The sequence below is a fragment of the Lycorma delicatula genome, chromosome 10 (genome assembly GCF_047948215.1).
Source record: "Lycorma delicatula isolate Av1 chromosome 10, ASM4794821v1, whole genome shotgun sequence".
Taxonomy (NCBI): domain Eukaryota; kingdom Metazoa; phylum Arthropoda; class Insecta; order Hemiptera; family Fulgoridae; genus Lycorma; species Lycorma delicatula.
The window spans coordinates 6,724,233-6,743,133 of NC_134464.1; the positions used below are offsets into that span (position 1 = coordinate 6,724,233).

Sequence of the window (18,901 nt, forward strand, 5' to 3'; positions counted from 1 at the left end):
TAGTAGTGACGTATAGTAAAGTAATGTTTACATTAAAACAGTATATTGCGTAATTGCTGATTGTATATTATTATTTGGAAGCTGATGTGTGATCAGATTCTGCTTTCGTCCCGTACCAGTTGGTTCTTGCTGCAATCTGTCAAAGCAACCGCATGTGTCAAAATATGTATTGTTACATTGAAGAAAAATTATATATGTTTATTAATTGCTTCCTCGGTGTAATAACCAAAAATAAAACTTATATTTTAACTTATCTAATACGTACAAGTTTTTGATAAGTTATTAATCTAGTATCAGTGTTATTAATGATTAACGTTGTCATATTCAATAAATTACATTATGAATACAGAGCCGTAGTTAAAATTAATCAAATTCTCTAGAGTATTCGCTGTGTTAAGTAGTGTTCTATATGAATCGACCAACAGTTTAGGAAGACTTCTACATATAAACTATGTAAGTACTTCTAATAATAATATTTTATATTAAAAAAAAAATAATACACTATTAAATAATGTTATTTGGACGTAGGTTAATGTTAATTACGTGAACGTTAATTTATTAGCAGAATTGTGAAAATTTAAAAACTAAACGTTTTGACATTTACACACTTATAAAGCTTTAAAAATTATCATTTTTAGCTTAGCCAAATATGTTTTTATTCTTGTAATTTAAGTTTAAACTGTATAAAATTTATATATATATATAGATTACTTTATAAAAATACAAAATAAAAATGCGTACTTTTAAGTACCAATAAAATTGAAGAGGGGGTTGCTGATTCTTTTGAAGACTAATTTTTGTTTTTTTTTATAATGATTTTTAAATTAGAAGACTATTTTTTTTCTATTTAAATGATATAATTGCAAATTATTATTTCTTTTAAATATGAGTATTTTATTGAACTTCTGTTTTTTGTTTTATAAAAGTTATATTTGTGTTAATAAGAAAATCTTTTACCTGTGTTTCCATTTGGTGATTAAGTAGCTATTTATTTTAGAAAGGTAAAATTACCTTTGTTGTTCAGTATCAAATATTTTACTAACATTTTTTTTCACTTTTTTAAAACATACATTAAAAAATTAAAAGGAATATAATGTTAAAGTTGCAGAAAATATTATTTAGTTTTATATATCTTGTTAATGTATCAAAGTTAACAGTGATAACTTTTTTCTTTAAAAATATAAACTTTTGAACAGAATTTGATGAAATTTAAAATTTTGACATATTTTTAATTGTTCCTGTGGTCATGTTCAATGACTGGTACTGCCATTGTTTCATCCTGGATTCAATTGATATTATTATTGGCAATTTTTTTATATTAAGCAAACATCTCTTTAGAATGTGGTCAAACAGCATGTCGGATTTCAATTGTCGTGTATTCATTGTGGACATTGTTCTGTTTTTGTGTATATATATTTATTAAGAGTGTTGTGTTTAGTGTCTGTACCTTTTCTCCACTTATCCCATGTTATTGTTTTTACCTTTTTGTACATTAGTTCATACCATCCTGTTTTTTCTTAATTTTCTTCATGTGAGTGGTCTCATAAAGCCATGTCTTCTTTGTTTTTGTGTTGCTCTTCTTAATTCATTATTCAGTTTTCTCCACGGTCTCTTATTTTCATTATATTTCTTGTAAGACGAAGAAAGAGATAATAAGTTGGTAACCCTGGCTTCCTTAACCAAACCGATGATTAGTGTTTTATTGTTTTTTTATGGAATTTTTCATATTCACACTGAATTCATTTGCTCTTTGGCCTTTATTTATTTCCTTCAATAAAATAAATAAAAGAAAAGTAAATAAATACTTGTATTAAGAGCCTTTTCACAAACATTTAGATATAAAGTATTTTTACTTAACAGCTTTTTCTGATTTCATGAAGAAATATGGTTAACTTCTTCAGTTACATTGATAAAGCTATGTTTTAAAATCATATTTATTGTATTTGATTCATTTTAGATTATTTATTTTTATCTTTTGAATCAAATCTTATCTTTCAGTACTTAATATCCCAAACAAGCTGTTTATTAGTTAACCAGTTTATTATAGTCTATAAAATTATTATTAGTCTGTAAAATTTCACATATTTATTAGCCTAATTGTGTTTATCATTTTACAGCATTAAATGTATAACTGTGAACCTATTTCAAAAATAAAGTAAACTAATTTATTTTAAGCCAATTAAATGTCAGAGTCGCAATATATAATTAATTATCTAACTTTTTTTAACCATTCTAAATAATGTTATTGAACTTTTCATTTTAGTTTAGTTAAGGATGTCTTACATTTTCTTTAATTTTAATTATTTACATCAGCTTGTAAAATTAACTATTTCAGAAGCATATTATTGCAAATTACCATTATACAACCAGTGTTATAATGCATATTACTTAGTCCTAGAACAACCACGAAAAAAACAAAAATATGACAGCAAACAGTCTTATTATAATATAATATTGATTAATAAACATTATGTAGCACTTATGTTGTCAAGAGCGAGAAAAATACAATATTTGCACTAAACCACAGTTAATTAATTATATTCTATTAAACTATATTTAAAATAATTCATCAACATCTTCCTATTAGTATTTTAGGATATGATAAAATAACAATTTTAAAAGTCTTAATTATGAAAGGTTTGTGCATATATATTACAAACAATAAAATCATCATTATAATTAAAAGTGAATAATGATAATGTCTTATTATGCTTCAGTTTCCATTTTTAACAAATTACTGGCCTTTTTAAATATCTTTCCATCAATTTATTTTTAACAAAATTGTAAGATTTTCTTTTACAAAAGTAATAAAACCAAAATGGTTGTAATTAATGCTTTAGTTAATAAACTCTGAATTATGTTTATCATTGTTTGAGGTGTACAAAAAGTTGTACTTAAATTATTTGCATTTCTATCTTCTAAATTGGTATTTTGTGTATACTTGATATATTTAGCATCTTCATAAATTTGTCTTACTTTTATTTCATGTATAAAAGTTATTCTTTTATTTAGAGTGTTGTGGAAGGTGTCTGAAAAATTTAGACTGATTCAGGACATCAAAATTTTAAAAAAAGTTCATGTGGAAAAACAATCCAAATCACTTAATTTTCCCTCTTTCTACCATTTTGTTTTTTTTCAATAAAATGTATATCTTAAGAATGATTGTAATAATTTAATAAAATTTGGTGTATGTGTACTCAATAACATCTTCTACTAAATAATTAACTTTGAAAATCCAAAACGGCAGCCTTTTAACTTCTTATCATTAATAGCCCCATAGATATTTGTTTTATTGAATTATGTTGTATTAAATTAAAATTAAGCCGCTTATTATGAACAGAATTGAAATTTATTTGTTCACTATTAATCGCCAAACATTTTCACTTTTATTTGTTTAGATTCACTTAAACAATTTCATCTGTAACAGGTAAAATTGTTTAAGCGGATCGTAAAATTATGTAGTCTTAAGATTTTGCACTTGTTTTACTAAAAATAAAAATAATAATTAATTATTTTAAATTCACAATAGTGAAGGAAGAGAAAATGAGCACAAATTGTCAGACTGCATAATTTTGCAGTCCATTTTCCTAGGATGTTACCTAGGAAATTCCGAGTATTTTCCTAGGTTGTTTTGTTTATTCTAGAGACATTTTTTAGTAAATAGATTTTTTAAATGTACGAATGACAAGTTCCAGCTGAAATAACTGTGGTCTGCAGTTGACACTCATTCATTTTAACTAAATCAGGCGTGAAAAATATTGATAAGCGATATTACTTTTACTTCTTCCATTATTTCTGTTAATAAACGTAATCTTTAATAGATAATATCTGAATAGTAAAAAGCTTTTTGAAGTTATAATTCGAGGAAAAATAAGTCGATCCAACTGAAAAAGAAAACCAGAGAATTTAAAATAAGTCCATATTAAAAGAAAAAACAGTTTATATTTAATTATATGAGTATGTAAAATATAAAGTAACTAGCCGTTTAGCCAGAACCTGGAAACTTGAGGCTCAGGTCAGCCCAGACGAATCCCGGAGCCAACTCAGGGCTACAGGGGCAACAAAAACCCTCTTTCTCTTATATAATAGTATAGATTTATAGATACCCATTAATTTGGATTTTACATAGTCTGTTATGGTTGCAAACTTTTTTTTTAATGTCATTTTAGATCACTTCACACAAGCATAGTAGAGTTGAAGAACAGGGTGTTTGCAGTCATTCGCATACTATTTCTTATTAACTATCCAAATATAATACTCATAATATAAATATTCATGTTGAAAGGAATTAATCAATTGAGAATAAATAAACAAAATCTAATTATTTACCAAGAAAAATCCTATTTTGCCATATTTCAACTCGTCACTGTTAGAAAACCTTGTGAAATATATAACTGTAATTTAGTCTAGGATATTTGTGATCACTATCTTTGGATCACTTCAGGAAATGTCTTTCAGTATTTTAATGATGTATTTTGGCTGTCATATCAGTAGATATATGAGGTCTGTAAATAAAGTAATGAGACCGGTTCAGAAAAACTTTTTATTTACAATCCAATTATACATGGACTCTAACACCTTTGAAATAGTTCTCTTGGGAAGCCATGCAACACTTGAAATGGTTTTCCCACTCTTCATAACGATGTGGGAACTCAGAAACCAGAATATCCTTCAGATAGTCGGTTACATTTTTTTAAAATGTTTTCTACTGTTCCAAAATGCTGTCCTTTGAGATGCTTTTTAAAGTCGGGGATAGGAAAACGTTGCAGGGAACAAGTTAGGTGAATAAGGTGGTTGAGGAACTACAGGAATGTTTTTTTTTTGCCAAAAACTCATTAATTGAGTGTGACAAGGTGCATTGTCATGATGCAGCAACCAGTTATTTTTGATGGCTGGTTTCATGCAAGCAACTTTTTCTGCAGTCTTTCAAGAATTTCTTTGTAAACATATCGATCTACTGTCTGTCCTGTAGGCAAAAACTCCTTATCCACAATGCCATTACTATTGAAGAAACAAATTAGCATGGTTTTGATTTTTGATCTGCTCATTTTGCTTTTTTGGGACGTGATGAGTTTGAAGTGTTCCACTCCTTGCTATGTCATTTTGTTTCTGGGTCATACTCAAACATCCAAGATTCATCACCAATAGTAACATATTTTTAGAAAATCAGGATCGGTTTCAATTCGCTCTAGAAAATCACGTCACACTTTCACCCTGTTGTTTTTCTGTTCAACAGTGAGGTTTTTTGGGACCGATTTTGCACAAACTTTTTTCACGTCCAATTCGTTTGTCAAAATTTGACGGACTATGGTATGCTTCAAATTTAATTGTTCTGCAGTCATTCTGACAGTTAATCGCCGGTCGTACCATATCATGTCTCTGATTCGCTCTACATTATCGTCACTTTTTGACGTTAACGATCTTCCAGAGCGTGGATCGTCCGCAACTGATTCTCGGCCATCTGAAAATGCGTTAAACCATCTAAAGACTTGGGCTCGTGTCAGAACGTCATCTCCATATGCCCTTTTCAATTTTGGTAATTTTTAGTAGCATTCTAACAGAGTTTAACGTAAAACTTTATCGGAGAACGTTGCTTATAATTAGTATCACTCGTTTTTGTAACACAACAAAAACTCGTTTCACAAAACTTTGTTTACGTCTCACGGGGCGACAATAAACTAAAGGTATTAATACCTAATATAAATCAGCTGTTCATATAATTATATGTTTACTAGTAACTTTGTTTCAGGTCGACCGTCTCTGAGGTGTGTGGTTAATTGAAACCCGACCACCAAAGAACACCGGTGTCCACGATATAGTATTCAAATCCGTTTAAAAGTAACTGCCTTTACTTGGATTTGAACTTTAGAACTCGACTTCAAAACCAGTTGATTTGCAACCCCGAGGGGTAGGTGCGCGGTAGGCCTGAATCTATTTAAGACTACACGTTTACCACCGCTTCACTTTGCAATCCTTTGCAATATTTGTTACACCCCATTCTTGCCGATGACTTCTTTTTTTGTGATGAAGGGCATCGACTGTGTTAGTCATTTCGCCCTATGATAATGGAAATTTGTAGCGTATGAAATAATGCCATGCCTGACTGGGATTCGAACTCAGGACATCCGGATGAAAGGCTGAATCGCTACCACCCCACCACGGATATCAGCATTTTAATTGTTGATGCGACTGTAAATAAAAAAAAAAACGATAGGTTATTACAAATTATGAGAAACTTTTTTTCTTTCCGTACATTTTGTTATTTGAAAAACTTAATTAAAATGTTTTCTTCTGAAAAAATACGCCTTTATTTCTTTATTTTTGAATAAAATCATATTAAAGAAAAATCTTCAAAAAAAGTGGAATTTAAAAAAATTAAATTACAACTATTTTTGACAACTTTTAATCGATTATTAAATATCATCAACATATATTGGGAAGCTGATACGGGTGGAAAATTTTGCATATAAAAGATAAAAAAATGTATAATAAAATTTAAAAAAATAATTTGTGAAATACTAGAAAAATAAAACATTTGTTCGTCGATTAAAAACTTTAGACAAAAATATCAATGTAAAGGCTTACTAACATTTGTTTTTAAAATTAAAAATTCTGGAAAGAAAAAACTACTTGGTATGTAGTTTTGAGTAAATCTTGATATATGAAAATAAATAAATTAAATTTTTTTTTTGTTACTCATGTTACGGTGGTGTGGGCATGTTAACCGTACGGTATATTACAAATTATGATGTCAGCAGTTTGTACGTGATAAACTAATTTGGGTAGTGTGTATGCCAGTTGTCATCGAACAATATGTGACCTTCGGCAAGCGTTTGAAAACATGTTAGTTGAATTTTATGTTACAGTTTTTTTCTTGCAATCCTCATCCAAGGCGACAAAATCAACGTTGTCGACAGATTCACGGAACTGATCGTCAGACAATACATTTATTATTATTATTTTTTTATTACGGCTGTGTAGCGGTTGGTTACTGATGTTTTTTTTTGTCTTCAGTCATTTGACCGGTTTGATGCAGCTCTCCAAGATTCCCTACCTAGTGCTAGTCGTTTCATTTCAGTATACCCCCTACATCCTACATCCCTAACAATTTGTTTTTTTTTAATTTTCTAGCCCACCAATCTTTTTTAAACTTCTAACATTCCACGCTCCGACTCGTAGAATGTTATTTTTTAATTTTCTGGTGACCCCTTCCTTAGTAGTCCCCACCCGGAGATCCGAACGGGGGACTAGTTTACCTCCGGAACATTTTACCAAGGAAGGCGCCTCCATCATTGCTATATGAAAATGTAGAGAGCCACATTTTCTTGTAAAAAAAGCAGTTGTAGTTTTCCATTGCTTTCGGCTGCGCAGTACTCAGACGACCGAGTGATGTTGATATGGCCGTTTAAGTCGTCCTGACTCAAAAAATTTATCGGCTCGGAGTAACTAATTTTGTCAATAGGGTGAAAACATCTTTTAACAAAATGTAATTTAACTTTGAAAACAACAGAAAAATGACATTAAAAATTAATGAAGATGTTTTTAATTAAATTAACTTCAAAGTTGCTCGAAGTGGCACCCGTTTTATACGTTATCAACATGTTAAATACACGATTTCGCTCGACGATTGTTTCTAAAACGGTGGGCTGGCTATACTTTTTCGGATTCTACTTGTAAAACTAAACAAAAAATATCCTCAGGAAAAATGTCAACCTCTCGTTCATTCTCCCTCTTTCTGCCAATTTGTTATTTTTATATAAAAATTTATATCTCAAGTTCGGATAGACAAATCACATTAATATTTGGTATGCGTCTTGGTAATGAAATTTTAAAAATAAGCAAAAAATCAGGATTTAATAATCTTCGAAAATTACAAAGTGGCGGTCATGTTTATTTTTCAATTCTTTATATCACCGTAAATATTAGTTTTATAAAATGTATATTATTGCTTAATTAAATATTAAGCCTTTTACAAAATGAAATTTTATTTTTTAAGATCGGTTAAGAAATAGCCGAGTTATGGCAGAAAAGTGATGTAATTTTCTGTCTGTTTTCATGACCTCCACTTTACGTTCAATTCGATTAAATATTGTTTTTATTTATTGTTACCTCTAGTATTGTAAATTAATATCAAATTGAGTAATAATTTTCTCACGCTAAAGTTTAATGTTAAATAATAATAAAACAATTTATATTAATTTTTCACTTTTGAATAATTTCACACAGCGACTATTACTGCTGATCATGTTAACAATTTAAAAATGCGATGCAAATTTTTTTAAAATAAACCATAAAATAAAATCATTGTTTACTTGCGTTTGCTTAACGTTCAGTGTCATCGGTTTATTTTTTTAATTTTGTTGTTTTTTTCATCGTGGAGTTTAAATAATTTTTTTCGGAAATGTGTGACACGGATTTAATGTACGGTTTAGCAAACCGCAATAAGGCAGAATCAAAATGACTGTATGAAAACAGGTTTCCTAATAAACGTGTGCCAAATGAAAAATATTTGAAAGACTTGACGTACGGCTCAGAGAAACTGGAGTACTAGGACTATTACGTTAGAAGAAAGTGTTCTAAATCGTGTGGAAGAATCCTCTGACAAAAGTGAACGTTTTCTGGAAATATAATAAGGTGTAAGCCACGTGACTAAGTTGCGGATTTTAAACGGTTTAACTGTCTTTACCCGTATCACTAGCAGTACGTACCAGGGGCTGACTGCCGAGGATTTTCCACGTTTATTGGCTTTCTGTAACCGGTTTCGAAGAACAATAATTGAAGATCCTTTATTTTCGGCAAGGATTCAGTTCACAGATGAAGCTTCTTTCACAGAAATGGTGTATAAAATATATATATATAAAATGTATGTAAGATGTATTAGTTTTAAAAATTTCACCTTTGGAAATGAAAAAATTAAATTTTTTTTTTAACATCAAAAGTACTGGAAATATTATTTTTTCTAATTACTTTTTATTAGATGAAATGTTCCACCTTCAATTGTGAATAAAATGACATATTATCTGTTCAAATCGGTTGAAACAATTTTAAATATGGCTGACATGTTTCGGTGATTTGCAAAAATTATGCCTGAAAACCGACACAAAATTGTCAAGATTGCATAATTTCCAGTCTGCACTCCTCTGCCGACAAGCGGGTAAAGCAGTGGTACTCTTTTAGCGTTTATACTCTAAATGCAGTATAATTTTGATGATAAAAAGTCCTTTGACCAAGGGGTAAATGAGACGATTATTTTTATTGAATATTTAAATCTTTTTTCACGACCGTACTCTAAATATTAATAAATCAATATTTAAAAATCGTTTGGCGTATTTGAATAAAAATCTTTTTAGAGCAAAGCCGGGAAACTTACGCAACCGTTCGCTAGCTTTTTTTTTTGTATGTTTTAACTGTCCGTTCACAAGGTAGGACAAGAAAAATGATCTTTCTCTAATAGCACATCCCCAATCTTGTACCTAACAGCTAAAGCAACATCTACAAATCCGGATGAATCGCGTCATTTTTTAAACTAAAGCAAATGTATGATAAATAAACATTTATTAAGAATTAAATATTACAACGTAAATTGAAGGATAAAAACCTCTAATTGTTATTTTTAGTTACAATAACGGGTTAGGTCTCTTTTCAGAATCTTATTAGTATCAACATTATCACAAATTTTTTTTTCACTAGAATTCAATAATAAAACTGGCCCTAACTTAAGCATGAACTTTTATTTCTAGAAATAAGAAATCTGTAATTATTACCGTAAAATGTCTTTCTCGATTAGTTTAAAGCGTAATAAAAATTATCGCTTCATAAATAAGTTAAAATATCACAGAAAATAAAACTAACTCAAAATAGAATAGAACACGGCAACGTTTAATAGTATCCGATAATTATGCAGTAAATAATCGGAAACTACTGAAGTAAACGTACTACATTTTAAAGATGTTACGAAAAAACCTTGTACATGGTGGCTCACGAAGAAACAGAAAAAATTTCCATCCCGATTTTCAAAAATAAAAAAAATTTATTATTTAAACATCGGTTCGAAAACTCAAAAGTTTTTGAGTTGTAAACTTTGAAGATGTCTTATTTCTATTTCAAGGGTAAAATGAAATCTTACTGAAATTCTTGTTCATATAAATTCTACCTGAAAAATTAAATGTAACGTGTACCAGTACTGTATCTCTAGTCAAGTATTTTTTTTTTACAGACATTTCAAAGAAAAGTACGTTTTTCGGTCGTACGGTGGGATTGGGGGTGAGGTTGTCTTTTATTTACGTTTTGAAGTATGAGGAGTACGAAAATACCATTCACTTAAAATTTCTCTTCGTTATATATACTATATCACGAGATATATATATATGTATATATCGTGATATACTCTGCGTGAGTACACACACACACACACACACACACGCACACACACACACACACACACACACACACACACACACACACACACACACACACACACACACACACACACACACACACACACACATACACGCACGCACGGAGAGAGAGAGAGAGAGAGAAAATCGAAATTCACGCGAGACCATAACCTATTCTACTAATGAAAATAATGGAAAAAGTTCATATAAGCATATGTTCTAAAATACTTAGTTTGCAAGTTATGTCTAATGAAAAATTTCGCTTGGATTTCAGCTACCTCTGCAAAATGAGGTCGTAGTGAAGTTTTTTTATGAAAGCAGAAGTAAGAATTTTTTTATGGTTTTTGATCTGAAAAATCTATTAAAATAGATCCAGAACTGTACCTCCAGTAGTTTTTGAGAAGTCTGGGAAACCAATAAATTATGGTAATAAACCTTGTTTTTTTATGTTTGATGTACAGTAACTTTGTTAGATAATAAACAAGTAAAAATTTTAAACAAAACTAGAGAATTTAATTTTGAACAAAATTCTGTAAGATAAATTAAATACAATAAAGTTAAGTTAGAAAAATTTGAATTTTATTTAGAAACAGTACATTACTACATTTGTCAGAAAATTACTTATTTAATGTAAACAAAAACAACATTCTTTTTTTGTGATGTGAAAAATTTGTTAAAGCAAAATTTACTGTTAAAAATTGCTGTTATGAAACCTGATTGTTTACAAAACATCAATATACTCTTTCTTCCCTAAATTTTTTTTTCTTTTAAATCTATAAATTTTCTGTACAAAATGGCATTGTATTTTAAATTCTGTCTAGTTATAATAAAAAAAAAATCTTGCACAGTTCTGCGTAAGAAGACGACTTTTCGTTTCTAACGCCCAAATTATTTCATAGCCAAAAACGCACTGATTTTCAGAGTTCAATGAATTTTATATGTTCAACTAACAACGAGTAGACCACATATACAAGTATAAAGTTTCGACTAGCTCACACTGTGGCTTGTTGCATAAGTCTGTTTGAAAAATACAGTACTACACAATATTTAAATTATATTGTCTGTTTCAACCTTAAATTCAGTGTAACTCAAGAGTGACCCAACCAGTCCATCAAACTTTCATATACACAACTTCATAAGATACACTATTACATAATATCTAAATTTTTGGAACAGTTGAATGTAGCTCAAGAACAACACAACCAGTATTCACCAAATTCTCACATAAATTTCACAGCTTACATAAATTTCAGTGAACTTGATTTAGTAGTTTAGTAGTGTTGTGACTTTCGAACCACAAATTTTATACATGGGTCTATACATACATAAATATATTTAAGGAAATTACATTTTAAGTAAATGGTATTTTGTACTCATATTTCAAAACTTAAAGGACAATTTCACCCCACAATCCCACTGTACAACCAAAAGTAGTACCAAAAAGTAATTTTTCTTTGAAAAGTCTGTAAAAGGGCGAGACATAAATTTGGTCCTTACAGGATATCAGTGAGTGAGTGACAAACTGGTGTCATAAAAAAAGATAAATGTAACAAATATATCAATCAAAGGACTTCTGATTAAGCATCACTGAAACATTTTTTCAATTCTTTAATTACTGATTTATCTAATTATGATTTTAACTGTCTACTCAAGATTTATTTTATATATATATAGTTTTATTTTATTTATTTTTTTTTTAATTTGGTCTAAAAAGGAAAGCTAACGATTTTTGGTCTTACTAGTTAGTTGTAGTGAATATTTATAAGGTAACAGTTTAAGAAATAATTAAGATTGTTAAATATTACACAAGAGGATGTACTGTGTACCCTTGGCTACACAGTACAGTACTGTGAGGCAGCTATACAGTACCCTTTTTGAATCCACTTTAACAATTTGAGGCTCCCAGCTTTTTATCAACCAGTTTGAACAAATGAATTTTGTTCATAATAAAGACTCAATATTTTATCTAACAAAAAACTATTTCATAAAAGTAATAATCATTAAAAGATTTTAATGTCTACCATTTTGAAATTTTAAGAACTAAAATTTTCAAATATTTATCTTGTAGAGGATATTGTGGTACACATTATATTTTGTTTAAATATCGCCATCTATTCTAAATAAATTAATTTATTGAAAAAACACATAATGTTGGACAGAGGGAAAATGAGGTGAGATAAGGAATTTGCCCACAGGAACCTCTTTGTTTATTTTGATGTCCTAAATCAGTCCATTAAATTTGGCCAACACTTCCCCAAACACCTGTACTGTTAAATATTGTTAAATATATATTAAAGCTAAAGATGAGTGGAAAAAGAAGGATCAAATCTGCTGATGAAATTAAAATTGAAGCTGGATGTATTAAATTAATTTCCAGTAAGCGAGTATAAATAACAAATAGTTATTGTTTATAGCAAAACACCATGAAGATGTTTTATTGCTATCTAGCTGGTACAATTGCATAATAAATGCATCTAATTGCATAAGTCTATTTTCTATTATCTTTCCTTGACTTTACTTTCAAGGTTTAAGGAAGTTTTTATATGAGGGAGAAGTAGGTCAGGTTACAATTGTAAAAAGAATATCAATTTGTACTGGAAATAAAACCACAAACCTGTAATAGATTGTAATAATATTAATGCACTCAACATTTGCAGTCAAGATGATGCTGATCTTAAATACTCTGATTCCTCTTTTTAAAAAAAAAAACATTATTTTTACTGACATTAATTTTTCTGATATTATGTTCATCTCGATTCCCCCCCCCCTCCACGAGGGGCGAAGATCCCGCCTCATAGTGTGTCCGGTCGCTACACCACTCCCTGCGTTCCTAGCCGGTAGTGGCTTTAACAGAGGACATCTTCTCGCCCTCAGACTGATCACATACCACAGCATTCAGTTCAGGTCCCGCTGATGATATTATATTCATTAAAACCAAAGAAATTTTAAATACTTCTTTCCAATAAATCATCAGGTTTTGCTTGTTTTCAGAACCTTGGCAACCAAGACAGAAGCCATTTCTTAGCTAAGTAATTTCAAACATGCTGAAAATTTTTATAGAACTGCACATAAAACTGAGGGAGTCTCAATTTTTGTTTAAGATTAACTATTTTAATAAAGTTAAAATTTATTTTGTTGTAGAAGAAATTAATTCTGAATGATTTCCAATTCAATGATCAAGTTTAAAGTTGTTGGTAATTAAAGAATTAGTAATTTATAGATTTCTTTTGGATCTTTCTATGAAGTATTTATTGGAAACTGTTTTTAAAATTCCTAATAAATTTGACATTGTGTACGGAGACTTAAATTTTAACCTTCTAGACAATTCTAATATTGTAACAAAAAAACTAATTCAGTTTGAGTTAGTTACAGGCAGCAAAGTTTTGCTGCCTGTATTGGTAATATTTTTTACAAATTTACCTACAGGTAATTTGTTGTTGTTTTGCACAAATTACAATCTTTCAGACATTAACTGTCAAATCGCAGAAGAAAATTTTGAAATAAAGTAAATTTCATGAAATGAAGTACTTTTATTCTTTTAAAGAAACGGTCAATGAATATATAATTAAAAGAAATCTTGTCAGAAGCAAATTAGGAATGTAACAAAATTAGTCTTGATGAAAAATTTAATGATTTTCTTAATGTTTTTCAAAGTTTTATCTCTTCTTAGTTTCTTTGCAGCTAGAATTCTTTAGTAAAAAGAAATAGTTTAAACACAGAAGAGGCTTTAGAAAAGAATTAAATTTTCTATAATTAAACTACAAAAAAAGGATCTAAATATAATTATCTGATAACTTTCAAAATTATTTTAAAAAAATTGTAAATGAATTTATATAAAGTTATTCATAAAGGTTACAGATTATAGTGTGATAATATTTAGTTCAAACAACATCCTCTGAAAAATATCTAACAAAATTGAGTTTTTTTTTAATAAAGTTACAAATTATGTGGAAATTTGCTTAAAGTAAAAGTGCATTCCGAAATAAGACAAATCAAATAACTTCACCAAAAATCAAAAGGATTCAATTAATGTCCATTATCTCACCCTCTATTTTTGTAGCGGAACAATTCTATAAATTTTCAGTATTTCAAACAGCAATAACAGTGATCAATTTCAAACACAGCCATTTTTACTTTGAATGTTTTTGTTGATAAATCAGTATTTTTATTTCCTGTTATTTGATAGCCAGTAAATAAAAATACTGTTTTAATACTTGTTTTATTTTAATAAAATAAGTAAATGTTAAAAATGTACACAATCTGTAAATACTGATTAAATCCTGCCAAAAAAAAAAAAACATAGATGCTGTCATCCTTTATACAAATTTAATTAAGGAATCTCAGGAATGGAAATTTCCCAGCTGCTTTAAAATCTTCATTCTTATTCATGTCCTTAAGAAATGGTGTTAACTTAATTAGAAAATTATAGCCCGATTTAGATATGTCTGTATTTTCCAAACTGTTTGAAAGAATTATGAAAAATGGACTTTTAAAATTTATTGCTAAGCATAGCATATTAACAGATTTTCAGAATAGGTTAAGGAAACGTTTGCTTACTGATTCAGATATTTCCATTTTTACATTCTTGTACAAAGCTAAGGAAGTATTGTGATCGCAACAAATTTTTGTTTTCAGATTTCAATGGAAATATCCATTTTGACTAGTTTGGCATGACATCTGTTTGTATGTGCATACGTATGTATCTTGCATAACTCAAAAACGATTAGCCATAGCGTGTTGAAATTTTGGAATTCAGACTGTTGTAACATCTAGTTGTGCACTCTTTTGATTTCAATCGACTGGATCAAAAGTGTCCAAAAAAGACAAAAATTCAAAAAAATTTGATCGACTATTTCTTAATTGCAATAATAAGCCCTCACTGACAGCTTTTCATAAGTAGCTATGTCATAAGTAGTACTTATTTTCATTGGTTCCAGAGTTATAGTAAAAAATATTTTAATTAATTAAAAATATTTGGATCTTACAAGGAGAAGAAGGCACATCGGTTTGAATCAGACTTCATCTCCTTTGTTTTAACTTTTCTTTTTTTTTTGTTCTGACTTAAATATATTGATTTAAAAATAATTATTAACCTTTGACTCTAAAAAAAAAAGTTTTACGATAAATAATGATTCAATAGTAACAATAAAAAAAAAAAATAAAAAAATATCACTAGTTATTAATGAAATAAAATTTTATTATGTACTTTTCATTTTAAAAAATCGTGTACAATGTAATTTAATAGTCATAAAGGAAGTCATATGGTGTCTACATCAGATTATTTAACAAATATTTTAAATAATGTAAACAGCAAAAAGATTTTATTTTCATTTTTTTGTGATCTCGGTAAAACATTCAATTTAGTTTCATATTTTTTTTCGCTGTTTAAAAATTTAGTGCATGTGCTCTTAGAGAAGCATCTTGAACCTTCTAACCATACACACACTGTTGAAATTTATAAGCCTACAGATCTGTCTTTTAAACTGATATACACTTTCGTAGATAGATATTAATGCTTTAAAGACACTGAAATCTTCTTTTATTCATGTGTTTTCATGCCTGTGATCAGAGGAAACATTGGAATATCACCACGGTAATGTTTCATATCTATCAACAGGTGGAAGGTATCATTCTGATTCCACTACGATCATCTTTTTAGAATAAACAGAATTTAAGAGAGCCGACATTTATAAACACAGCAATCAAAATGTTTATAAATAAAAAAAACAGTAAAAACTACATCACAATTTTGTTTAAAACGCAGATTAATATATTATTGCAAATCAATTCATAAAAATAGAACATGTATACATACTTTATAACTGACAAGTAAAATTTTACACATCACTATGAATCAAGTTCAGAATACCTTTTAACAATGATGAAATTTATAACCTCACTACACATTACAAAAACAAGATATTTAATTAACAAAGATAATATAGATAATATAAATGTATTGTTTAACTACATATTTCTGATGTCAATGTAATACCACCACTAACCGGGCTGCTGAAGGAAGAACTGATTGTAACTTTTTAAAATTACACCTAATTAAAAACACCTAACCATCCATTAATTTGGGACAACCAACAAAAGTAAAAAATTGTAAGAATATTTTAAATAAATATATTTAAATTTAAAAAAAAGGAGATGAAGACTAATTAGAACTGATGTGCCTTCTTCTCCTTGTAAGATCCAAATATTTAATTAATTAAAACGTTATTTGGCTATAACTCTGTAACCAATGAAAATAAATACCACTTATGATATATCGCCGAAAAGATTTCAACGATGGCTTATTACTACAGTTAAGAAAAAGTCCAAAATCGAAATCCTCTGTATACAATTTTTGCCCTGTTGATTGCAATCAAAAGGGGAAGTGTACAACTAGATGTTACAAGAGTCCTAAATTCAAAATTTCAACATCATACAGCTAATCATTTTTTAATTATGCTAAATACAAACGTACATACTGACTTCATGCCGAAAGTAGTCAAAATGAATTCAATGGTGGTCAAAATGGATATTTCCGCATAAATCTGAAAATCGAAATTTTTCAGGAACACATTACTATTTTTTACTTCGTACAAGGAAGTAAAAAAATTAAGAAGTGTATTAAAAAAAGATTATGAATTCGTGTGAATTAATAATATATTATAAATATAGATAATTTATTAATTTTTATTTATTTTTCCGTTTTTATTTGGTTCTTTATAAGTTCCAAAATAATACTGGTTTTAATACATTTAGTAAGATTTACAATTGACTTGTTTCCCGGGTACACTTTAAAAATCAAAATGTCGGCAGTAAGGATTTTCCGGTTTAATATTGATGCGACTGCTGCAAATTATCGTCCTTTCGAATGCTACGTTAGTAGCGGTTATTCAATTAATTTAGTGGCGTCGGTTTGTGTGTTGTAGGTCGACAATGATTACTACGAAAAATTATTTTATAGATCTACCGATTGGTTTCTGTGAATAGTGAAATAACATTTTTCACCCTTGCTCCTTGTACTAAAAGTGTGTAATGATATATACATATTTAATCTGTTCTAAATAAGCGGATGAAAAAAGTAAGTAATGGCATTTAGTTAATTTTGTTGAATTACTGTACATAATATAAAAGTTAGTTTTTGAATGCGGCTTTACACATTAAATATTTGTAGAGGTATGCTTGATAAATTGTGATAAATAAAGAGGTATACTAAGTAAATTAAAAATAAAAGCGATTAAGAAGTTAACATTTGTAGTTAATTTGAACCACACGGTAATTTTTACCTAAATTTTTGGAAACTTTTTGTTACTATTTTAATATTAATTTTTGTGTTCATCGACTAAGTTACTTTGCATTATTTTCTTGTTGTAGGTTCTAATCACCATGTTAAAGATTTTATTCAAAATTATCAGTTGCATATTGGTTATTCCTGCTGAATATTAAGTAGCACTAATGATTTCCCCATTCTAACTGTCTATTTTAATGGTTTGCTTACAGCGTTTAACATTTGTACATAAAGAAACATAGTAAACGTTTACGACCTGAGACAAATTATTTATATTAAAGCTTCAAAATCTTTTATTCATAAACTCAAATTTGTTATATGAATGTGAAAAGCATAGTACAGTATATTTATTCATTTAACAGCATAACAAAAAAAAAAGAAATAATACTTAGGTTATTAAATTATTTTCAAAATGATAGAATTTTTCTTACAAAAGTCTTATTAAGCTCCTTTTTAAATCAGCTTGTTGGAGTAAATAGGAATGAGGTAATATGTATATATATATATATATATTTTACTTCATTGGACCTGTAAGTCATATACAATATATATATATATATATATATATTGTATTTTTGTGAATTGTGTATGCTTTTAATAAATAAATTAATTAGCTGCATAAGACACTTGGAAGAAAGAGTTTAATAATCTGAAACAGACTAGTTTAAAAACTTTAAACATAATTATTTCGGTTTTCCTTTTATAAAAAAAAATTAATTTAGTATCTATTCAATTTAAGTGACTATAAAATTTGAATTCTTTTTCCAAATTATAACATTTCAAAATTTTGGTAAATTTCTTCCATTTGCTTAATTTATAAGAATTATCCTTGAGTTTTGACCATAGAGTTTTCTTAAAATTATTTTTTTAACAGTTACTAGATTTTCCTTAGAAATTCTGTAGACTTTACATACTACACAACACTTCTGTAATATTATGCATTCCTAGTGTCTTAAAAGTTTTTGAATAAGAATTTTTTATTTTGTTGAAAGCCACTTTCATTTTTTGTGTTTTGGTTTTTACTTCTTTTTAAAAACATTCAGAGTAATTATTTCACCTAAACGTTTAAATTTTTGGACCTGTTTGATTCTTATTCTGAAATTTTCATGGTTTGGATTCTACTTTTATTATTGGAATCAATTATATGAAATTTGCAGCTTGATTTTGTTAGCACATTTTTCTAATTCTTGAATTCTCTAATGTCTATTGCCAAAGTAACCAA

General features: G+C 28.5%; 1 long non-coding RNA gene across 3 annotated transcripts in view; it reads left to right on the forward strand.

Moving 5' to 3' along the window:
* The first annotated feature begins 249 nt into the window (after nucleotides 1-249).
* Nucleotides 250-18,901, forward strand: part of LOC142331208 (uncharacterized) — a 35,732-nt gene continuing 17,080 nt past the window's right edge. For 2 of the 3 annotated variants that reach the window (XR_012757918.1, XR_012757920.1), the window contains exon 1: nucleotides 250-453. This is a non-coding gene — a long non-coding RNA (uncharacterized LOC142331208). The remainder of the gene's footprint in view (nucleotides 454-18,901) is intronic. The other variant, XR_012757919.1, reaches the window with a different exon arrangement.